A 14,331-nucleotide genomic window follows, 5' to 3' on the forward strand; every position below is an offset into this window, starting at 1 on the left:
ATTTTGATTGAAATAACCATAATGTAAAAACAAAATATAAAATAGAAATGTTAATATATGTATGTAGAAAAAATTAGAAAGATTGCATGCATCTAAAAAAATTCTATTTACATCTAAATTTTTTTAGAATGGAAAAAAATGGATAATAGAAATATCAGTTGCATGTTTGTAGAAATAAATTAGAAAAACATGTATCTAGAAATTAAAAAGATTCTATATGTGTCTAATTTTTAGATTTTACTTTATTCTAAACTAATTATTGATGGAAATATATTTTAAAAATATTTATGTAGTTTAAAGTTTAGATTTTAATTAATTTGTATGCAAATAGGAAAAAGAATAAATATTTTATATATATGTAGATTAATTTCTATTTTTAAAATTTACAAGTAAATGAGTACTTTATTCATTTAAAGTAAACAAGTTTTTAAGTAATATATTTTTATTTTAGAAATATATTAATCATAATGTTCATTTATTATTACTTATTTAATATACTTACTCTCAAATCTAAGACAATAGAAATGATATTTTATTAACTTTGAAATAGGGAAGTGTTAAGCAAGTTCGTTTACAAAAATACCAAAAATATATTTGGTCTTTGATCAAATTGGAGTTAATATTAGAAATATAAATATGATCATTAACAATTAAGCTAAATTCAGTTCAAAACAATAATATTATTTAAATTTAAATAAATCTTTTTGAAAAGAATTCTATTTACATCTACATATTTTGATTGAAATAACCATAATGTAAAAACAAAATATAAAATAGAAATGTTAATATATGTATGTAGAAAAAATTAGAAAGATTGCATGCATCTAAAAAAATTCTATTTACATCTAGATTTTTTTTAAATGGAAAAAAATGGATAATAGAAATATCAGTTGCATGTTTGTAGAAATAAATTAGAAAAACATGTATATAGAAATTAAAAAGATTCTATATGTGTCTAATTTTTAGATTTGACTTTATTCTAAACTATTTATTGATGGATATATATTTTAAAAATATTTATGTAGATTAAAGTTTAGATTTTAATTAATTTGTATGCAAATAGGAAAAAGAATAAATATTTTATATATATATGTAGATTAATTTCTATTTTTAAAATTTACAAGTAAATGAGTACTTTATTCATTTAAAGTAAACAAGTTTTTAAGTAATATATTTTTATTTTAGAAATATATTAATCATAATGTTCATTTATTATTACTTATTTAATATACTTACTCTCAAATCTAAGACAATAGAAATGATATTTTATTAACTTTCAAATAGGGAAGTGTTAAGCAAGTTTGTTTACAAAAATACCAAAAATATATTTGGTCTTTGATCAAATTGGAGTTAATATTAGAAATATAAATATGATCATTAACAATTAAGCTAAATTCTATTCAAAACAATAATATTATTTAAATTTAAATAAAATAAGCCATGTTTACTTTGAAACATCAAACAACTTAACTAATACAATAATTAAAATAAATGAATCTATTATGACATGGAAAAATATTTTTGAAGTATAATTTCTTTGTTTTTGAATCAATATGAGTTTTTTTTTCTACTTGAAAAGATAAACCATCCTAATTGTCATCCTTAGTTAACCCTAACAACAACCCCTACCTTAGCCCTAGCCCCAACAATGATGTACAATATAACTATAATCCAACATTAAACTATAATTATAGCACTAAAACATATCCCTATTGATATTCTAAACTCTAATCATAACGAAAATCTTAGTCCAAACCATAATCTAAACCAAAAACCTACACACTAATATTGGTTATAGTCCTAACCCTAAAATCTAACCCTTAACCATAATGTAAAAACAAACTCCAAAATATTGATCAAAATCCTAAACCTACCTATATGGATAACCATGATATTAAACTCTAAATCCAGTCCCAAGGTCCTAACCATGGTGTAAACCTATAACCGAACTCTTAAAAAATTTACTAATCCCTGATCCTAATCACATTCCCAACTTTAAACTTGAACCATAAACCATAGTTGTAACCATAATCATAAACTTAAACAAAACCCTAACCCTAAAGGTACAATCATAAAATTAATAATAGCTTAGACCCTAATCCTAGCACAAACCACAATCATGACCAAATATAAATCTTCACCTTACCCCTAATCATAATTTCAATGTTAACCCTAACATTAGTTTCAATCCTACCATGATATGAACCCTAATATAGACTTCACCTTGATCCTCACCCTAATCTTAAGTCTAATTAAACCCTGACTAAAACCTAATCTAAATGATATATCTAACTATAATCCTAACTTTAATTATCATACAATCCAATGCTAACCCTCATGTATATTTAATCCCTAATCTTAACTCTAAATATTCTATAAACTCTAGAATTGACCTTGATTCTAACCATAACCCTAAAATCTAAATTGTAACCATAGCACAAAAGGTGGGGACCCCCACTACATGGCACAATTCTGGGTCTTGGAGCCTCGCGAAAGCACTACAGAGTGAGGAAATGTCAGAAAGGTGACATGTAGTAGCATGACGCAATTTTGGGCTTTAGAGCATTGCAGAAACAATGCAGCGTAAGGAGGCGCTAGAATGGAGACTCATGGAAAGAAGAGGAACGACATTCATGTTGCTAGCAAAAAACTATGAAAAGAGATAACATGATGTCTTAACCTTCCACAAAAAATGCAAGGTTGATCCCAAGGGGGAATTTGGTTTCCCCAAAAATGAATGATGGTCATCGATGAAGGTCTTCCTCTCGAAATAGACGGCATAGATGCATCGTGAATCCTCACCAATGAAGGATTAAATCACAACCGTCAATGTAGATTCTCCCCTCAAAAAGGATGACTGAGATGCAACAAGGAAACTCCTCCCAATGAAGGATTAAGTCACATTCGTCGATCAAGATTGGCTTTATTTCCAATGGATGATTAAGATGTAGTGAAGAGATTCCTCCCAACAAACGAAGAAGATAGCACAAAAGGTGTGAACCCCCTCCATGTGGCACAATTTTGGGTCTCAAAGACTCATGAAAGAATTGTGGAGTGAGGAAATGTTGGAAAGGCAATGCGTGGTAGCATGATGCAATTTTGGGCTTCAGAGAATTGAAGAAACAATGTAGCATGATGATGCATCAGAATGGAGATGCATGGTAGCATCTTGTGCAATTCTAGGCTTTAGAGTGTTTCGAAGACACTAGCGTATAAAGAAAAGTTAGAATGGGAATGCATGGCAACATCTTGCACTTTTGGGAAGATGGGAAGATAGCTCGCGAAGAAATAAGAGTTATCGAATCTCGCAGCATGAATCAACCCAACCAAGAAAAAATGATCCAGCGTGGTCAATGAAGAAATCGAGCCAACACAAAATGTTAGCCGCCAAATTTAGCGATGTTAACCCTCTACAAAGAACCTATCCCATTTAAGGTCTCTCAGATCAGACATCAGTGATGGGTTGAATAGGGGGAAAAAATAGCACACAATGCCCTCCTAAATGAAATTTTAAATGTAACACTAATAACCATGGTCCTACTTCTTTCCCTAACCTTATCCATGAGCGTGGGAATATACATATTATTATATAGGGCACCTTATATAATAATAAATATAATCTAAAATCCCAACCCTTACTCCCCTCCTAAATATAACTGTGACCATAAGAAAACTTCTAAATATAACCCTTCCTCTAACTCTAGCCTTAACCATGAGCATAACCCTAGCCTTAACCATGAGCATAACTCTAACTCTAGATCTGACTCTACCATAATTGGACACTAACCCTAACCCTAACCTTAATTTTGATCCTAACTCAAACCCTAACCCTAACTCTAACCTTAACCTTGATTCAAACCTTAACCCTAACCCTAACCCTGGCCTTACTATAACCCTAACCCTAATCATAACCATAACCATAACTGTAACCCTAACCTTAACCATGGCCATAACTCTAACCCTAACCTTAACCATAAACATAACTCTAATCTGAACCTTAACCATAACTCTAATGATAACCATAACCATAATTCTATCCTTGACCTTAACCATAGCTCAAACCCTAACCCTAACTCCAACCCTAACCCTAATGCTAACCCTAACCCTAATTCTATCCCTGAGGTTAACATTAACTGTAATGTTAACTTTGTCCCTAACCATATATCTACGTATGACTATAACATTTTACATTACAATATCCCAAAAAAAAAGAAAATATATCTAAATTAAATTCCTTATATTAAATTAAAAGATATATTTGACTCAAACCCTATCCCTAACCCTATCCCCACTATAACCCTAACCGTAACCATAATGATGACTCTAACCCTAACCTTAACCATGAGCATTACTCTAAACCTAACATTAACCATAAGCATAACTCTACCCCTAACTCTAACCCTAATTCTAACTCTACCATAATTGGATTCTAACCCTATCCCTAACCCTAACTATAAGCATAAGTCTGACCCTAGCCTTAACCATGAGCATAACTCTAACTTTGGATTTGACTCTACCATAATTGGACTCTAACCTTAACCCTAACCTTAATTTTGATCCTAACTCAAACCCTAACCCTTTAAACTCTAACCTTAACCTTGACTCAAACCTTAACCCTAACCCTAACGTTAGCCTTACTATAACCCTAACACTAACCCTAATCATAACCATAACTCTAACCCTAACCTTAACCATGACCATAACATTAACCCTAACCTTAAGCATAAACATAACTCTAATCTAAACCATAACCATAACTCTAGCAATAACCATAACCATAACTCTATCCCTAACCTTAACCATAGCTCAAACCCTAACCCTAACTCCAACCCTAACTCTAATGCTAACCCTAACCCTAATTCTATCCCTAAGGTTAACATTAACTATAATGGTAACTTTGTCCCTAACCATATATCTATGTATGACTATAACATTTTACATTACAATATCCCAAAAATAAAAAATATATTTTTAATCTATATTAAACTCCTTATATTAAATTTTTAAAAATATTTTGAAGCATAATTTTATACTAACTTCATACAACTCTAATTAAAAATTAATTGACAATTTTATAGTAACCTTATCAAAATAAAAAATAAAAAGTAAATATTTTTCCTATTGCGCCGCGACTGCCACTAGCTATATATACCTCTATATATATTACGCCGAGATTAATCGTTCTCGAGGCGCCTATTTTTATTTTCATTAATCCCAACTTCGATTAAAATAACTTTGGGATTAAATAAAAATAGGCGCCTCGAGAACGATTAATCTCGGCGTAATATATATAGAGGTATATATAGCTAGTATTAGCACTGAGTTCAACATTAATATGTAAGTACAAGCTAAAAATTAAAGAAGTGTTACTTAGGGTGTGGTTCTATGGGACTTCATAGAAGAAAAAAAAATTACTCTATAGATTTTTAGGATTATTTGAAAGGCGGAGGTCCCATGACTTTTAGGATTATTTGAAAGGCGGAGGTCCCATGACTTTTAGTCCCTACCTTATAGAGGGCGCTAATGTTTTTGTTTTCCCCACCCAATTTCTTTTTGAGGAAGCCAGTATCATATTTCCAAAGTTTTTACACTGTCTATTTTTAAATTTATTTATCAGAAGTAAAAAAAAACTCCTGATTGGTACCACGTTATTTTTCTGGACATTAAGCATTTTTTCTAACTTAAAAAATCAATGAAAAAGCAACAGATTGACATGTAATTAATACTTGTCAAAATCATTGACATCTATTGCAGTCTTAGAATTCGTGTCTATTAAAAAACAAAAATATTGGATGCGGAATGTTTTCCATTTCCATGTCTCATCACACACAAACTCAGCTCCTAATAGCATTTTTCCCCTCTTTATTTATGCCTGAATATTAACGGTAGCAAGGAACAAATAAACTTTCAGTGCATGGCTGAAATTCTAATGTCTTCTTTATTTCCGTAAAAGTGAAATGAAAAACCTATTATATTATTATCATTAACTAATAATTATACATTATAAAATATTTAATAAAAATATGTTAAAATAAGAATTAATTTAATAAAAATTTGATATTATATTTATGAGATTGTACTATGTGTGAGCTTCTACTTAGTTATTTTATGAAATTGTCTTTAATTTTGTATTAACTTTTTAATATTTTGATTTTATTTTATTTAGTACATCTTAGTATTTTTAATTGTAGAAGATAGCTTTTTGATTCTCTATAAAATCTAGTTAGTTAATATAAATATTTAATCTATTTTTTAATGATGAAATTTGTGAAAATGTATATCACATAATTGATTTATTTAATTATAAATTTTGCTATTAGCTAGACAACATTTATTGCATTTAATTTTTACAAAAGAATGAGGATTTACAAGTCATATATTTAACATTATAACAACTATAATTTATTTAATTCATTTTTAAATTAGATATAATTCATAAATATAAATACATTTCAAATATTATTCTAAAAAGCAATTTTTTTAATTGAAACATAATACATACAACAATAGACAAGAGACGCAATGTGTAATAGTTTCTGCCTAACACATAATGGTTGTAGAGGTGTAGATGAGTGAGAATAAGGTTAAATAGTTCTAAATTAACATTGTGAATGCATTAATTTTTGCCTAGAAATGCACTTGTGATCTGATAGGATGGCTCATATTTTGTTGTTAAATTCTCGTCTTAAAAATGCACTTGTGATCTAATAGGATGGCTCATATTTTGTTGTTAAGTTCTCGTGTTATATTATTATATCTTTGGGCATTTAAGTCCAAGAATAAGAGGTCAAAGTCCCCAATATGGCACCAAGTACTTAATATCATACTACAATCAATACATATGCTTTAGACAAATTTGCACCTTCTATATTGACAACTTAAAATATGTGCAATGAGGAAAGATATCCATACCAATATTTGAATTATAAAACTTGGAGTCATGAAGCATTTGGAATATCACATTATATGTTTAAACATGTTATGCATGCTACTATGTATTATTCTCATCTTAATTATCAAATGGAAGTCACACTATTTTTAATCATTAGATAGAGATAAATAGCAGTAGAGAACAATAATAACATAAACATATATGCAGAGGAAAAAAGGATAGATAATATAGAGGAGGAAGAAAAGAGATAAAATAGTAAAATAGAGTGATACCAACATAAGGTGTGTGTGTGTGAGTGAGTGAGAGAGAGAGAGAATTAAATATAATAATTTTTCTTAATAAAACAAATTGTCAAAATAAAATCATGGTTATAATAAAAAATTAAAATATATCATATTTTAATTAATGAAACTAAGAATTTAATTTTTATATTAAAACTCACATTTGTATAAGAAAAAATAAAATGTATTGAAATATAAAAATATTTTATAAGTAAAATTAATTGTTTAATTTTATACAATTAGAGAAGGTTTGCTATTTAATGTTTTTTATTTCCAAAATTTTTATAAAATTGAGTAATTTTTTAATTATGAAATAATATCTGTATAATTTAATATGTACATTTGTAAATAATAAATAGATGTAATACATATAACTTTGATGTTGATGAATAAATATGATGTAATAAATAAGAAATAGAATATAACTATTTAGTTTTAACACACAGTTTATTAAAATTTAATAATAATTTATATATCTTTTGGAATTGAATTATTTCTTTTTTGTGGGTATTTCCTTTAGTATATTTTTTTATGTAAAATATAAATATTAATTTAATATAAAATATATATTTAAGTTTTAAATATATTTAAACTAAATGATAAATTGTTTAAATAAAAATATTAATAATAATAAATGATATAATTTATAAATTGTAACACTTATCAATTATACATATTGCAAACACTATCATAAAATATAATTAAAAAATAATATTATTTATTTTATTTTTATAAAAGTAAAATTATAGTAATAATTTAACAACTTTTATTAAAAAATCAAAGTTTTAAAAAAATTAGAAATTCAAATGCAAAGATATAACATATTGAAATTATATTGCTATTGAGAATTAATATTGATTAGACATGTTGTGTGAGGTGGAAGATAAAATGATTGAAAAAAAAATCTTATCAACTTGTCATAAATGTGGAAAAGATAAAGTTGTAATTAATACATTCATTAATGCATGATGAAGTTGTTAGAAAATATTTGTATTTTTGTTGAAGAAAATTGATTTTCTCCCCCACCAAAAATAGTATGGACTAATAGGATGAATGAAAAATATGATTTGTAAAATAATAAAAAATTAAGAAAAGATATAAACATTTGAAGTTTCATATAATCTTTTAAATTCTTTGATTTGATTGGTCAGTGTTAATGTCATATTAACACTGACATGAATGCATAAGTATGACATGAATGCATAAGTAATATCAATACACTAGAAATATGACTTGCATCATTACAATCAATTTTCTTGTGCAAATGAATACATTACTCATGTTGGTGTAGGGTAATACCAAACCTATTCTCCACCTAAAAATAGGAAACACTACAAAGTTGTATCCAAAGCTAATCCATTCATAGCCATGGTACACTACAACACATTTCATTTCACACATAAACATTGTAAGATAATTTCCTTTACGAACCCACACCAATGACCCCAAAAGGCAAGGACTCCAGCTCACAAAGAGCTCTTATTGTAGTATAGTTATTCTTAAAAAGTTTAAGGTCTCATATTTGTTTTTTTTTCAACATATTCAATTCATTTACTAAATAAATAAATATATTTAAAAAATTCATTGATAAAAATTGGAAATCAGTATATGATTGACAAGTGGGAAAAGAAAAGTTTAAACTAGTGGGGCAATTTCTAGCCCCCATCTTTTCCACACGCTTAAATATGCACCCAAAAAAGTAGAGGTTACTATTTTTGAAGAAAATATTCGAATTAATCTTGTAGCAATTTTTTTTTTTTGCTTCATAGGACCACCTACTCCACAAAAATAGATCCTACAATCCCTCTCATGGAATCACACCCTTATAGCAAAGCCTCATGCAATTGCTAGGCTTAATTTGCCTAATAGCCACTCCTTAGTATTTGTAGGAGTATTTTAGGTAGCTTATTGTCTCATGCAGTTGCTTGTTAATCACTTTAACAGTAATTGTTTTTATAAAGATTGGATAGAAAATTTAGTGATTAAAAAACTAAAATAGAATTTAGAAACAAAAAAGGGAGTGAAGTAAATTTATGATGACAAACAGAGCTTTTTCAGCCACTATTTATTTTGAGCCCCCATTTTTCTTCATAGCTTATTTTCATTCCTTAAATAATAGTCACTCTATAAAACTAGGAAAAGATTCAATATTATCCCTTTTTCCTAATTTGAATTCTCTATAAGAACACTCTGTTGCTTAAATCTAAGCATAAAAGAGTGTTAAGCAGCTGAATAAGAACATGGTTTTAGATTAAGGTAAAAACAAGTTTTGAAGGGACCCAAAACCCTTTACAAAATACTAAAGATAAATATTAAAGCACCACCAAGTTTTATAAGGACCTGAAACCTTAAGTTTTAAACAACGAAACTAGGTTTCATAAGGAATTGAAACCAAAAGTTTAAACGATAAATAGCAACCAAGTTTTACAAGGACCTGGAACCTAGAGTCTAAACAAGCTGGAAAGCAAAAAGTAAAAACCAAAATAACCGTTCAAACTAGCAATCAGCCTACAACCAGCACCTATAGCGGCTCTTTGATAATATTTGTCACCTCTTTACCTGTTTCTATAGTACTCTGGATAATGTCAGCCAGAGTAAGATCAAGAGCCTTAAGAGCCTCAACAATCTTTTTCCTCATGCTCTTCCTGGTTCTCTTACTAGGTCCTCCTGGACTCCCCATCCCTACATTACCAGGAGACATTATCTCCTCATTACTCTTCTTACCCAAACTGGCTATCGTAGCACACACACTAGAAGTGACCTATTCCATTTTTTGACCACTTTCCTTAATTAAGTAACGAAGTTCCCGCACATATTCTTTAAGTTTTTCAAGGATGTTACCAATTTATACTTCAATCTAAGCTTTCATAGTGCATTCAAAGTCCAACTCTTTCTGCATAACCCCCATTTTCTTCTTGAGAACCATTATTTCATTATACAACCAAGAATCACCCTGAAGGGAAGTCTTTGCTTTAAGCAAGTAACAGTGTGAAGAAAGGAAAGTTTTGCTTCCTAAGAGTCATCCCTCCTATCTACCACAGTCCTAGGCTCAAAATCAATCGCAATAGTCACAGTATTGATATGGGTATCTGTATTGATATCCAGTGTCTCTGTCCTATCCATTTTTTCCTCTTTACTCTGGTCATTGTCCTTACTGGCAGGGCCTTTATCCTCAATTTCCTTACCAGTATCGTCCTCCATTTTCTCCTCACTAGCATCACTCTTTATGTTAAAAGGGTGATCACTCTATTTTTTTTCATCATCCTCGAGGGCTTCTGACCCAACATTTGAATCATTATTTCTATCCTTACTTCCCTCTACATTATCTTTACTAGTCAACACCCCTTTGCTCCTAGAGTAACCATCCAGGTTAGAACTAAGTTCCCCCATTTTTGTCTTCTCGTCATTATCAAAATTCTCAGAGTCTGTGATGTTCTCAACATTTTTCTTAGTCCTCTCCCATTTCAAAACCTTCTTATTATCACTAATCCCTTCTTCTCTTTTAACCTTTATTCTCTTAGAGTGGGGATCATTGCTAGACCCTTTCCTCTTCTCCAAAATCGGAGAGGGCTTTACAGCCTTGCTTTTACAATAGTTTTCAATAAATAATATTAAACCTTTATAAAGCAGAGGATGGGAATCTTTCTTCCTATGAGCATTTAGGCTTTGAAGTAGAGAGTATTTTAGATAAAATGGAAATTAAATCCTAGCTTTGTGCCTAAAATGATTTAGGAAAACAAAGTTTGTGGACTCTCTTAGCCCTACCTTCAAGAATAAAATGCTTATAGATACATGGCAGCACATCCCTCCAGATAACCTTTATTTTTTTCAAGTCGTTAAAGTCATCATTTTTCTCCAAATTCTTCTCTTCATCTTCCATCTTTGGAAATTTCTTCAAAGTCAACATTGGAGATACTAGTCTCCTTGTTGAATTTAATCCCTTACATTGGAAGCCCCTAATCTCAACAATAAATTCTTCAGTCAAGTTCACTGCGACCCCATGCAAAGTGACCCTTTCTTCAAACCATTTTTTAAAGAAGGTCTCTGTAATGTGAGGTGTATATCCATGGAGTCTCTCAATGTAGGTCATCACTTTTCCTTTCTACGAAATCTCCCACACAGAGGCATTTACCTTCCACTCCCTGCAATTGCTCAACTCTTACTTTCTAGGTTTCCCTCCCATCTCAGAAACTTTTTTCCCATGCAAATCACCAGAGTAGCAAAAACTAGAAAAAGTAATAAAGTTTTGAAGATTACCAAGGAGTTATTAACCTTACTGACGTGTCAAACACAAGTCATAATAGCACAAAAGTACTTCTTAGGGAATTTCAAACTATCCTTTGTAAACCCATAACTCCTCTTCATAAATTTTCCAATCTTTCCTTCTCTAGCATGTACCTTGTCATAATTAACTATCATCGTCAACTCCACATCCTTGCATAGGTCAGTGTGCCACCTCAACTTGCCTTCCCTATAGACAACTTGGTTAGCAATCCAATCAGCAATTGCATTACCCTCCTAAAAAATATGAGAGAATATAACATTATCAAATTTATTAATAAGGTTTTTTATTTCCACTATACTTCCCTCAATTGTCCAAGTAACCGAACTCTTGTTATTAAGCATGTTAATAATGTTAATCAAATCTCCTTCCATCCAAATATTGTGATAACTAGAATCCACAACCAGCCTCACAATATACAATATTGCCATTTCTTCAGCTTTATGGCTATAAGAAATGCCTATAGGGACGGCAATAGCATCAATAATTCTACTAGTATGGTCCCTCAAAACCCCTCCACAACCAGCTTTGTCGTGATTTCCTTTAGCAAAACCATCAAATTTTCCTATAATCCAACCCATAGGAGGAGATTCGCATTTTACATACTACCTCTGATCATCAATTTTGATTTTATAGCCTTTAGTCTGCATAGGGTTATTAATTTGGATATCATCACTCAATTTTCTATGAAAGTTGAAGTTTTCCTTGATAGCTCTGGTTATATTATGACCAAGAACCCAATCAGGAATTTCTTTGTCTCTACAAATTCTATTATTTCTTTCTTTCTAGATTCCCCACCAGAGATGGGGTAGAGTAATTTTCCATAGAAAACCAATATTAACCTCCTTAGAAGAACATGTCCAACTCTGGAAGCATTGATCAATATTATTCTATTGAACCCAATCTAAATTCCAGTAGATAAGGATATAACTCCACACTTTTTTACTATAGCTGCAATTTAAGAAAAGATGATTCCTATCTTTAGAATCCCTTTTACATAGGCAACATCTGTTAAACACATAAACCCCTCCTTTTTTGCAAATTGTCCAAGGTTAAAATTTTGTTTTGAAGCAAGATCTAGAAAAAAATGTTAATTTTAGGAATGAAACCTTTAATTTAGGCTTTAGTCCATAAAGTTCTAATTCCCTTTTCCTCAATTCTAAAAATAGAAGAGGCTTTAAAACAACCTCTTGGTTCAAATCCCCAAACCAATTTATCTTCAATATGAGGATATAGGATAAAAGCATTCAAGATTAACTGGCTATTGTGAAAAATCATATTACTGTCAACTAGGTTAACCCATTCATTACTAATCTAGTAATTCTCCACAAAAATACCAAAATTCTATTTACACCTATCAACAAGAGTTCTATCCACAAAATTCTCAATCAGAGGATGATCCAAGAGCCACACATCATCCCAAAACCTGATCTTCTTCCCATTACCCACTTTCCAAATACATCCTTTGATTAAAATATTTTAGCTCCCTGAATAGCTCCCCAAAAGGCATAAGGAGATAAAACATTAGGATAAGAAAGAAAATTAGACAAAGAAGGAGCATCAAAGAGGTATTTATGTTTCCAAATAGAACTCCACTCCTTATTGTCATGATAAACTCTCCAACCCTGCTTAGCAAGAAGAGCTTTATTCATACTCTTGACAAACCTAATCCCCAAACCATCATCTAGCTTAGGCTTACAAATATGATCCCAAGCAATTAAAGCCATTCTCTTCTTTTCCTCTAGTGATCTGATTTAGGATCTATAAGATTATGACTTAATCCTAACAATCAGATATAAATTTCCAATCCATGCAGTAAATGCATGGTTATGTATCTTAAACCATTGAGATTACAAAGAAGAAGAATTAAGGATTGATACGGAGGAATTTAAACCAATTATGTAAAATGAATTTAATGCTTTTACTAAATAAAGCAAATTAACGTAATTGAAAATGTAGAAAAGAACAACACATAACAAGCTGATAGAAAGTAAAATTGAGAGATAAGAGGCACAAAAAAATTTGATCTCAAAGTTTGCCTTGTTAAGAGTACATCTCCAGGTCTAGCTCCAACTGGTGGACCGATTCGGTTAACTCCAAAATCAATTACAAAGTGTTACAGAATCAACCCCTTGTAGAACATCAGCATTACACTACTCTAATGTTTGGGACTAGAAATATGTCCTCTAAAATTTCCTCTCCTTCTTAGCAATAAGTCATCCTTCTTATTCCTCTCAAAGATTGAATAATCACAATAATTTTCATAATCTTCATGTTTTGAAAATGGCCTCCTACCCCCCTTTCATACAAAATATTTTCCTAAAATAGGCCAAAACAAAAATATTTAATTATAGGCCTTCTAACAAATTAAACCTCGAATTTACCCCATTTGCCATTTTATAAATCTGGCTTACATCAATTTTGGGGAGGTTAAAGTATAGAAAAATAACAAAAATCCTTATTTTAAAGGTGGGTGGTTTGCTAGTTATAACTTAAATATGATTTATGGAATATATATATATATATATATATATATATATATATATATCTTTTGTAACCCATCAAGTCAGTGGTTCAACCCCTGTCGGTGGCCCTTCTAACAACATTGGCAACTAAATGACTGTTTAAATAGGAATTGGCACAATTAGTTTCCATATGAGAAATTGAATTAATTCTTTCTCAACATTTTTGTTTGTGTTGCACATGTATGAAAGTTTTGGTTGGTGGAGAAGGGCTGACTATTTAAAAATCCATTTTGCAAAGAGTTGGAATGAGCTTCACCATTTTCTTATTATGGAGGTAAGGACATTATGTTTTGATGTTTTTAGTTCATTCAGATGTCTCAATTGGGCGACCAATATATGTGCCTAATGGCT

The sequence above is a fragment of the Cupressus sempervirens genome, chromosome 10 (genome assembly GCF_028749045.1).
Source record: "Cupressus sempervirens isolate cs-2001-9-10 chromosome 10, ASM2874904v1, whole genome shotgun sequence".
NCBI classification, from domain to species: Eukaryota; Viridiplantae; Streptophyta; class Pinopsida; order Cupressales; family Cupressaceae; genus Cupressus; species Cupressus sempervirens.